Raw genomic sequence first — 12,043 nt, forward strand, 5'->3', positions numbered from 1 at the left:
AAGTGGCTTGTCTAACCTTGTGTGGGGGACCTTTCCCCTTAGGATTGTTACTTGATATTTGAGTGCCTTGTACGTGAGGTGACGAGCGCGTACTTGAGCCGATTGTTGAAAAATCCAAATTTTATTTAAGACATTGAGATCGAGTTTCTTTCATATTTGCTTTACTCTACCTGCAATTATAACCTGTGCTAGATTAGAGAAGCATGTTTAGTTGATTTAACCTGCCTAATTGCTTAAGTTGCCTTGACTGTATTACGGGAAGCATGCTACGCTAGTACTATCTGTTGTTTGTCTTTGTACTTCATTCCTTGGTATCTTCTGGCTGTGATTGCGCATTTATATTGGGACTACAGATGTGGGATTCCGGTAGCTCCCCCCTTGTTTGTTTACATTGGGACTACGGGTTCGATTCCCGGTAGATCCCCCTACATTTTTACTTTGGGACTGCGGGTTAGATTCCCGATAGATCCCCCTGCACATTGATGGTTGGACTACGAGACGGTATCCCGGGAGATCCTTCGGTTTGGCACATGAGTTGGACTACGGGACGGTATCCCGGGAGATCCACCGGACAGTTGAGAAAGGACTACAGGACGGTATCCTGGGAGATCCTCATTGTTACCTTGGTATTGAGCTGTACTTATTTCGTGGTTGTTCCGTTCTTTGTGTATTTGATATTGCCTTGTTTATCCTGTCTTATCTCACTTTTGTACTCATTATTATTGTCAGTTTTTCATACTGTTAATTTATTATTATATTTTATCTCAGTAGGGCCCTGACCTTCCTCATCACTACCCAACCGAGGTTAGGCTTGGCACTTACTAAGTACTGCTGTGGTGTACTCATGCCCTTCCTGCGCATGTTTTTTCATGTGCAGATCATCCAGGTACCTCTACTCAGGCGCACTATCCTTGAGGCGAGGAGATACACAGAGACTTCGAGGTATATCTGCAGCGTTCGCAGACCGAAGAGTCTTCTTCCTTATTCTAATTGTAGTGCTTTTATTCCTATCATACTTTGATGTAGACATTCTGGAGACTAGAGTACTTATGGTAATTCAATAAGCCTATGTTTCCCGTGAGTTTCCGGGTTTTGGGATTGAGTTGTAGACTTCCGCATATCTTTAGAGTTGTATAGGCCGGGTGGCCTTATTTTCAGTTTATATTTTTTCCATATGTTCAGTTTAATTAATGATTCCGCAAGTTAAATTGTTATTTCCGCACTGTTAGGCTTACCTAGTTGTAGGAACTAGGTGCCATCACGACATGTTCATGGAGGGTGAACTGGGGTCGTGACAGTTTTGGCTTAATTTCAGATTGAAATTCGAAGAAGAAGAAGAAGAAGAAGAAGACATTACATACATTATATTGCAGAAATTGTAGATAAATTGTAGAAAAATTGTAGACCGTTGTTTATTTATTTTTGAGCTTTGTGTTTTTGTGTTAAAAGTTTTGATGGGAGCTTGTTATTCCATTTTGTCTGTTTTGGAGCTAACTTGTGCAGAGGAGAAGATGTTTTTAAGTTATATATATTGCTATACCTTTAAATTCAAGAAAGTATGGTTGTATTGTATTTAAAGAGGCGTGAATTTGTAGAATAGGTTGAATGTGAGGAATGAGTCAAATAAGACTCACAAAGGCTTGTTTTCTACATTTATTCTACAACAAAACTACATATCATTTGAAAAATTAATATGAAAATACAGAATTTCAATGTTTCTACAAATTATCTACAAAATATCTACAAACTGGGTACATTGAATTTTAATATCCCAATTCCCATTCAATTGTAGCATAATTGGGATTTTTTAACATAATTGCGTTATTTTCAGAAGATTTTGTAGAAGTTTTAGTCGTTTTTGATTTGTGAAAACAGAAAACAAAGCATCTACAATCAGAATACAAATAATCTACTATTTATCTACAAACTGGGTACATTGAATTTTAATATCCCAATTCCTATTCAATTGTAGCATAATTGGGATTTTTGACATAATTGCGTTTTTTCAGAAGATTTGTAGAAGTTTTATTCGTTTTTTTATTTATGAAAACAGAATAAAGCATCTACAATCAGAATACAAATAATCTACAATTTATCTACAAAATATCTACAAACTGGTTGCATATTTGGACTCAACATGCTTCCCCTGAAATGTATGTTTCACATTTTTGATACATATTTTTCTCCAAAATAGTACTAAATGATCCACTTAACTACAATTTTTATACAATGTTGTTCAACTTTCATACAATAAGTAAATGAATAAAAGAAAAAGAAATAAACAACAGTCTACAATTTTTCTTCAATTTATCGATAATTTTTCTACAATTTCTGCAATATACGTCTTCTTCTTCTTCTTCGAGTTTCAATCACTACTAGAAATCCGGAAAAAAGAGACCACAAAAAGCGACCAAAGTTGGTCGCTTATTGGCCAAAAAGCGACCACACACGCCTGGTTGATATTAAGCTGGTCCCTTTACCTTAGGGACCAAAGTTGGTCGCTAATTAGCGACCAACTTTGGTCTCACGGGTAGAAGGACCAAATTTTCCGGGCAAAGCATATAGCGACCAACTTTGGTCGCCCAAATATTTTAATATTATAAATTTGGCGACCAACTTTGGTCGCAAGATGTAAATAACGTTTTATTTTTATTTATTGTTAATCATATCAAGCGACCAACTTTGGTCGTTATATTAATAATTTTTATAATTTTTTATTTAATTGGCGACCAAAATTGGTCTCAAATGGCAAGAATAAATTTTTTTTTTAACTATAAGCGACCAACGTTGGTCGCCAAATTACCAGAAATTATTTTTTTAAAATACAATGGCGACCAAGACTGGTCGCTATTGCTCAGAAAATTGTTTTTTTTAATGAAAAGCGACCAACTGGAGACCAAAGTTAGTCGCTTTTTTGGTATATTTTTGGCAGAAACTGCCTGTTTTGGCTGCTACACCACCTGTCAGCTTATACCAAATATCCTAAACATGCATTTTATGCTAACAACAACAACAACAACAACAACAACACTAAAAAGCAACAAAATATAAAGATCAATAGAACTAAAACAGTAAGCTAACAAAACTAAGTTAACGTTTATTACAAGCTCATTCGAAAACTAGTTTTATTGTCTAGTTCAAAGTATATAAAGTACTCAAGGAGTGTTCTTTAAGCATCCTCGTTCGAAAGTTGGATTGCCTCGGCCAACTCGTTAGGTGGCTGACTGCGTATGAATTCCCCCACATCAGCTGTGAAGCGAACCTATAAGAAAAATTATATTGAATTAATATTTCAAAATTTATATAAAAGTAAATCAAAATACTTAATTAAAAGTAAATCAAAATACTTAATTAAAAGTAAAATACTTACATGTATAGTCGAGGCTCGACCCTCGACCCACCTTTCTGAATCAGTCTCTTTCTTCTTCTTTACAATACGAGTTTCATTGAATAGCTCATCTTGCTTCATTGGCATCATTAAGCTGTCCGGTGGCTTTGGTGATTATCCTCGTGGTACTATTACTCGGGATGAACTTGGATACAGAGAATAACTTGGATACAGTAGCTGAGAGGGTGTGTCTTTTGATCAATTATTGTTCTCGTTAGTGACAATGATGTTGAGACTGCAATGGCATGTGTTTCAACTAGTGATGGTATAGGCAGGAATTTTATGTGACGACCCAAAGGGTCATCACCTGTATTCTCATTCATTCCGCGCTTCCGAGGCCTTGAAAACCTCATTTTTAGTCGCCTCGATTTGCGTGCGTAGTCCGGGCGCGTAGCCGGAAAGCTTAAATATGAATTATGTGTGAAAAATGATGAATTTTGGTATTAATATGATTAAAGTTGACTTTGGTCAACATTTTGAGTAAATGGACCCGTGATTGGACGGTCCCGGAGGGTCCGTAGAAAAATATGAGACTCGGGCATATGCCCGGAGTCGAATTCCGAGGTCTAGAGCCCAAGAAATGAATTTTTCTGTGAAATTATTTTTCTTAAAATAATATGGAAATTTGAAACGAAAATTGATTAGAACGTGTTGGTATCGGGCCCGTATTTTGGTTCCGGCGCCCGGTACAGGTCTTATATGTGGTTTAAGCACTATTTGCGAAATTTGGTTGAAATCGGACGTCATTTGACGTGTTTCGGACCTAAATCTTTAAAAATGAAAGTTTATGAAGTTTGATGAAAAAGTGATGATTTTGAGGTTTAATTCATTGAGTTTGATGTTATTTTGGCGATTTGATCGTACGGTTAAGTTCGTAGGATGTCGTTGAGTTAGTGTGTGTGTTTGGTTAGGAGCCCCGGGGGCTCGGGAGTGTTTTCGGAGGTGTTCGGGGTGGTTTTGAACTTAGAAATGTTGCAGAAAATCTGCAACAGGTGCCCAGGTGAATCCTTCTTCGTGTTCGCACTCTCCCTCACGCGTTCGCGAAGCTCCTCAATTTTCCTTCATCGCGTTCGCAGCCCTTGCTTCGCGTTCGCGTAGGGTCAAGTGACCCTGAGGGGCTTAGTCTTCTTTCCTCTTCGCGTTCGCGATTGAATCCTCGCGTTCGCGTAGTTCCCAACATCTCTTCATCGCGTCCGCGTGTAGTACAACGCGTTCGCGTAGGCCAGTTCCTGGACCCCCCAGTCCTTCTCTTCGCGTTCGCATCCTGCTCATCGCGAACGCGATGGTCTGTTGAGTCAACCCTTCGCGAACGCGACCTTGCTCCTGCGAACGCGAAGGGCAATTTTGCCCAGTGATTTTTTTTTAAATGTTCAAAACAGTAGCTACGGGTTTAACTCTAATTCTCACGAGCTCTTTTCTTCCCCAAGCTTCTAGGAGTCCATTGAAGCCCCCATTCTTCAAGACCACTTGGGTTAGTAAATCCCCACTTATTTCCTTCATTTTTCTTCATTAATTACTGAAATTCTAAGCTTAAATCACATAGATTATGGTGGAAATTGGGAGAAATGGGTAGAATTAGGGCTTTTCAATTTTCTTTGATTTAGACCTCGTTTTGGGGTCGGATTTGAAAACAAATTGTATATTCGGGCTCGTGGGGGAATGGGTGATATGAAATTGGTTCGAACCTCGGGTTTTGACCAAGCGGGCCCGGGGTCGATTTTTGGAATTTTGGGAAGAAAGCTTAGAAAATCATATTTAGGCATTGGGTTTGATTTGTTTAGCTTATATTAATGTTGTAAAGTCGTTATTTCATAGATTTGATTGAGTTGGAGCCGAATTCGAGAGGGAAGGCGGTCGTTGTGGATTGATTTAGCTGTGGAAGTTGAGGTAAGTGTTTGGTTTAACCCTAGCTTGAGGGAATAGGAGTTGAGTCTTGTTTGCTATTTGCTAATTGATCGAGTACGATGTATAGGCATGATGACGAGTATCTATACATTGGTGTCTAGCATGACCGTGAGTCCTTAAAGGGTGATTATCATGATTTTGTTGTGAATTCCATGTTAATTGAGGACTTCTATATATTGTAAAGAACATGTGAATAACATTATGATCATTTGATTTTCGTGGTGTATTGGCTTGGTTGTAATACGAATTGAAAAGGTATCTGAGATTATAAGATTCTTGGGAGCGTTGGCTCAAGTGATAAAGTGAGATGTGAAGTAAGAAATGAAAGAAAGCTAATGAGTTATTGGTTATTCCCTTGCCGGGATGTTTTGCTGTTTGGTAGACTTTTCTCCCTTGCCGGGATATTGAAATTTTTGTTATTGTTCCTTTGTCGGAATTCCTATTTTGTTGTCTATTCCCTCGCCCCATTGTTTGTGATTGTTGTTTGGTTGAGGACGAGTGATAAAGCTCGAAGGGTGATGTCGTGCACGATTGTGATATGAATACTAATGCACGAAGGAACATTCCGTGCCATGATATGATTACTAATGCACGAAGGAACATTCCGTGCCATGATATGAGTGTTTATGCACGAAGGATCATTCCGTGCCATCATTTTGTGAGGTAAAGAACAAAGGGTGATGTCGTGCACTCTATATGATTGTTTTGGTGAGAACGAGAGTAAAAGCACAAAGGGTGGTGCCGTGCAACTGTTGATTTCCTACTCTCGTTGCTATTGTACTTGTACTGTTTCATTCCTTAATTATTGGTTTTATACCTGAACTGTTATAGCCCCTACAGCATGCTCCCCCTCCCCCTTGGCAGGTAATTTCTGTATACCATTATATTGCATACATATATATATTGAACTGCACAGGGGTTAGGCCAGGCACTTACCAGCACATGGGGTCGGTTGTGCTGATTCTACACTCTATGCATCTTTTTGCACAGATCACGGTGCCGGAGCAATAGTAGATTTGGGAGCTGACTTCAGTCCAGAGACACCAAGGTAGCCTTGCTGACGTCCGCAGGCCCGGAGTTTCTTCTATCTTTACTTTAGTTTGTTATCCTTTGTACCGGAACAAACAAAACTATGTTTTTATTCAGACATTGTATTTAGCATTCTCTAGACGTTCGTGAGTTTGTGACTCCAGTTCTTGGGTAGAGTTGTATTGAACTTCCGCATTACTTTCAGTTTATTTATATTTAAGAATTCCGCTTTTCTATTAAATGTTTCGTTGTTTTTAATAATGTCGAGGTTTGCTAAAAGAGATAATAAATAATTGGCTTCCCTAGCTCCTAATAGTAGGCGCCATCACGACTCCCGAGGGTGGGAAATCCGGGTCGTGACAAGTTGGTATCAGAGAACTAGGTTACATAGGTCTCACAACTCACGGACAAACTCGGTAGAGTCTGAGGGGTCGGTACGGAGACGTCTGTATTTATCCCCCAGAGGCTACAGAGTTGGGAAAATTTTACTTTTGTTCTTTCTTGTCGTGCGATTCTGTTTCTCAAATATTGATTGTCTCTCTACTCTGTTCTTTCGCAGATGGCGAGAACACGTGCTTCCTCTTCTACCGCGCAGCAGCCCGAGCCCCCAGCAGCTGCTCCTACGATGGGCAGAGAGCGAGGCCGAGGCAGGGGCATAGCTTAGCCCCGAGTAGCAGCCCCAGAGGTAGAGCCTCAGATTGATTATGACGAGGAGGTTCCAGCTCCAGCAGCTCCGGTGGGCCCAGCTTAGGTCCCAGAGGGGTTTATATCCACCCTAGTTCTTCAGGACGCTTTGGTCAGATTGGTAGGCCTTATGGAGAGCGTCACTCGAGCGGGTTTGCTTCCACTAGCACCAGCCACTTCCCAGGCTGGAGGAGGAGTTCAGACTCCTGCTACACGTACTCCGGAGCAGGTAGCTCCCCAGGCTCAGGTTCCAGTGGTTCAGCCAGCTGTGGCAGTCCAGCCGGGTATTGTGACTCAGACCGGCGATGGAGCGGCAATGTCCGCAGATGCTTTGTGGAGGCTGGATAGGTTCACCAAGCTCTTCACCACCACATTCAGCGGTCCTTCTTCAAAGGACCCCCAGGATTTCTTATATAGCTGCCATGAGGTTCTTCGGACTGTGGGTATTGTGGAGACCAATGGGGTCGACTTCGCCACCTTTCGTCTATCTGGATCCGCCAAGACTTAGTGGAGGGACTATTGTTTAGCCAGACCAGCAGGGTCGCCATCTCTGACTTGGGACCAGTTTGCAGAGTTGTTCTTGGAGAAGTTTCTCCCCGTTACTCAGCGAGATGCTCTTCGCAGGCAATTTGAGCCCGGTTCATTGATCTAGCTTGCCATGCTATTGTTATACTCCCCACCGAGAGAGAGAGGGTGTGGAGGCTTATTGATGGTTTGATTCAGCCGATCCGTTTCCAGATGGCTATAGGGGCCGAGAGTGAGATTTCTTTTCAGGAGGCGGCCAATGCGGCCCGTAGAGTTGAGATGGCTCTTGCACAGGGAGGTGGTCATGGGTCAGATAAGAGGCCCCGTCATACAGGTAGGTTCAGTGGTACCTCGTCTTGAGGTAGAGATTCTTATGGTAGAGGCCATCCTCCGAGGCCCTTTCAGTCAGCTCTTCAGGTTTCTCATGGTACTTTAGGTGGTCGTGGTTCTCAGCCGCATTATTCTGACCAGCAGCCTCACAGTTCACCATCAGCTCCCATCAGTGCACCGCCACTTCAGAGTTTCCGGGGAGGACATTCAGGTCGACAGGTTGCAGTCTCAGCAGCCGAGGGCTTGTTCACGTGTGGTGACCCGAGTCACATTGTCAGATTTTGCCCTCGAGCTTCGAGCAGTTCCCAGCAGCAGGGTCCTCGTCCTATGATACAGGCATCAGGTGATCCACAGGCCGCCCAGCCAGCTAGAGGCGGGGGTAGAGGTCATAGAGGTGGAGGTAGAGATCATAGAGGTGGAGCTCGGACCGCCAGAGGTAGAGGCCAGCCAGCAGCCGATCGTCCCAGGGATATGGGTCAAGGAGGTGGGGCCCAGCCCCGGCGTTATGCTCTTCCAGCCAGGCCAGAGCTGAGTCTTCAGATGCAGTTATTACAGGTACTATTCTGGTCTATGATAGGGATGCTTCAGTGCTATTTGACCCTGGGTCTACGTATTCGTATGTGTCATCCTATTTTGCACCGTACTTGGTTATGCCTAGTGATGCCTTGGGTGTTCCTGTATATGTATCTACACCGGTGGGTGATTCTATAGTGGTCGACCGAGTTCATCGTTCCTGTGTGGTAGTGTTTGAGGGTCTTGAGACCCGTGTTGATTTATTGCTCTTAGACATGGTGGATTTCGACGTCATATTAGGGATGGATTGGTTGTCCCCGTATCATGCCATCTTGGATTGCCACGCCAAGACCGTGACCTTGGCTTTACCAGATTTGCCCCGTTTGGAGTGGAGAGGGACCCCAGGTCATACCACTCGCAGTGTTATCTCATATGTGAAGGCTCGACGCATGGTCGAGAAGGGGTGTTTAGCTTATCTGGCGTATGTTCGCAATTCCAGCGCAGAGGTCCTTTCTATTGATTTTGTTCCTATTGTTCGGGAGTTCCCCGAGGCTTTCCCTTCAGACCTGCCGGGTATGCCGCCCGACAGGGATATTGATTTTTGTATTGATCTGGCTCCGGGAACTCAGCCCATTTCTATCCCGCCGTATCGCATGGCCCCGCCGGAGTTGAAAGAGTTAAAGGGTCAGTTGCAGGATTTGCTTGAGAAGGGTTTCATTAGACCCAGCATCTCGCCTTGGGGTGCGCCGGTGTTATTTGTGAAGAAAAAGGACGGTTCGATGAGGATGTGCATTGATTACCGGCAATTAAACAAAGTGACGATAAAGAACAAGTATCCACTGCCGAGGATTGACGATTTGTTCGACCAGCTTCAGGGTTCAAAGGTGTTTTCAAAGATAGACTTGAGATCTGGCTACCATCAGTTGAGGATTAGGGCATCCGATGTCCCTAAGACAGCATTCCGCACTCGGTACGAGCACTATGAGTTCCTGGTCATGTCATTTGGGTTGACCAATGCCCCAGCAGCATTTATGGAGTTGATGAACCGAGTGTTCAGGCCTTATTTGGACTTGTTAGTGATAGTTTTTATTGATGATATTCTGATATACTCCTGCAGTCAGGAGGAGCACGAGCAGCACCTCAGAGTGGTTCTTCAGACTCTGAAGGATAGCCAGTTATATGCTAAGTTCTCAAAGTGCGAGTTCTGGTTGATTTCGGTTGCATTTCTGGGTCACGTCGTATCAGCAGAGGGTATTCATGTGGACCCGAAGAAGATTGAGGCAGTCAAGATTTGGCCTCGACCAGCTTCAGCTACAGAGATTCGGAGTTTCTTGGGGTTAGCAGGCTATTATCGTCGATTCATGGAGGGGTTTTCATCTATCGCAGCCCCAATGACCAGATTGACCTAGAAGGGTGCCCAGTTCAGATGGTCAGATGAGTGTGAGGTGAGCTTTCAGAAGCTCAAGACAGCTCTAACTACGGCACCGGTATTGGTTTTGCCCACAAGTTCAGGGCCTTATACAGTCTATTGTGATGCTTCCCGTATCGGACTTGGTGCAGTATTGATGCAGGATGGCAGAGTCATAGCCTATGCTTCGAGGCAGTTGAAGATCCACGAGAAGAATTATCCGGTTCATGACCTAGAGTTGGCAGCCATTGTTCATGCTCTGAAGATTTGGAGGCATTATCTATATGGTGTGACATGTGAGGTGTACACTAATCACAAGAGTCTACAGTACTTGTTCAAGCAAAAGGAGTTGAATTTGAGGCAGAGGAGGTGGTTGGAGTTACTGAAAGATTATGATGTTACTATCTAGTACCACCCGGGGAAGGCCAATGTGGTGGCCGATGCATTGAGTAGGAAGTCCGCCAGCATGGGTAGTCTTGCTTATATCCCGGCCAGCCAGAGGCCGCTTGCTTTGGATATTCAGGCCTTGGCCAATCGATTTGTGAGGTTGGATATTTCTGAGCCCAGCAGAGTGTTAGCTTGCACGGTCGCTCGTTCTTCATTATTGGAGCGTATCCGTGATCGGCAGTTTGATGATCCCCATTTGTGTGTCCTCAGAGACACGGTGCAGCGTGGAGGTGCCAAGAAGGTGACCTTAGATGATGATGGTGTCTTGAGACTGCAGGGGCGAGTTTGTGCGCCCAATGTTGATGGGATTAGAGAGTTGATCTTAGCGGAGGCCCATAGCTCCCGGTATTCTATTCACCTGGGCGCCGCGAAGATGCATCAGGATCTGAGGCAGCACTATTGGTGGCGTAGAATGAAGAAAGATATTCTTGCATATGTGGCTCGATGTTTGAACTGTCAGCAGGTTAAGTATGAGCATCAGAGGCCTGGTGGTTTGTTTCAGAGGATTGAGCTTCCCGAGTGGAAGTGGGAGAGGATTACTATGGATTTTGTTACTGGACTCCCGTTGACCCGGAAGAAGTTTGATGCAATTTGGGTCATTGTTGATAGGCTGACCAAGTCAGCGCATTTTGTTCCTGTTGCAACCACTTATTCGTCCGAGAGGTTAGCTGAGATCTACATCAGAGATATTGTTCGCCTTCATGGGGTGCCGGTATCTATCATTTCGGACCGGGGTACGCAGTTTACCTCGCACTTCTGGAGAGCAGTTCAGCGAGAGTTGGGCACCCAGGTTGAGTTGAGCACAGCATTCCATCCTCAGACGGACGGACAGTCCGAGCGATATTCAGATATTGGAGATATGCTCCGAGATTGTGTTATTGACTTTGGAGGTTCGTGGGATCAGTTCTTGCCTTTAGCGAGTTTGCCTACAACCAACAGCTACCAGTCCAGCATTCCAGATGCTCCTTATGAAGCGCGTTGATTGTAGGCGGTATCGATATCCGGTTGGGTGGTTTGAGCCGGGACGAGGCTCGTTGTTGAGGTACAGATCTAGTTCATGAGGCTTTGACAAGGTCAAGATCAATTCAAGATAGGCTTCGGACAGCTCAGTCCAGGCAAAAGAGTTATAGCAATCGCAAGGTCCGAGATGTGGCATTCATGGTTGTGAGCGAGTATTGCTCCGAGTGTCGCCTATGAAGGGCGTGATGAGATTTTGAAAGAAGGGCAAGCTAATCCTAGGTTCATTGGCCCATTTAGATTTCTCGACCGTGTGGGTAGAGGTGGCTTATAGCTTGCCTTGCGCCTAGCTGTCAGCCGTGCATCCAGTTTTTCATGTGGTCCATGCTTTGGAGGTATCACGGCGATCCAGCCCACGTGTAGATTTCAGCACTGTCCAGTTGGACAAGATCTGTCTTATGAGGAGGAGCGGTGGCTATTCTAGATCAGCAGGTTCGACAGTTGAGGTCGAAGAGTTTTTCCTTCAGTGCGTGTTCAGTGAGAGGTCAGCCTCCTGAGGCATCGACCTGGGAGTCCGAGTCTGATATGCGGAGCCGTTATCCTCATCTGTTTCCCGACTCAGGTAACTTCTTTCTTTTGTCCGTTCGAGGACAGAACGGTTGTTTTAGAGTGGAGAATGTGACGACCCAATGGGTCATCACCTATTTTATCATTCATTCTGTGCTCCGAGGCCTTGAAACCTCATTTCTAGTCACCTCGATTTGTGTGCGTAGTCCAGGCACGTAGCCGGAAAGCTTAATATGAACTCTTGTGTGAAAATGATGAATTTTGGTATTAATATGATTAAAGTTGACTTT

Source organism: Nicotiana attenuata, unplaced genomic scaffold (genome assembly GCF_001879085.1).
Source record: "Nicotiana attenuata strain UT unplaced genomic scaffold, NIATTr2, whole genome shotgun sequence".
In the NCBI taxonomy this organism is placed as follows: Eukaryota; Viridiplantae; Streptophyta; class Magnoliopsida; order Solanales; family Solanaceae; genus Nicotiana; species Nicotiana attenuata.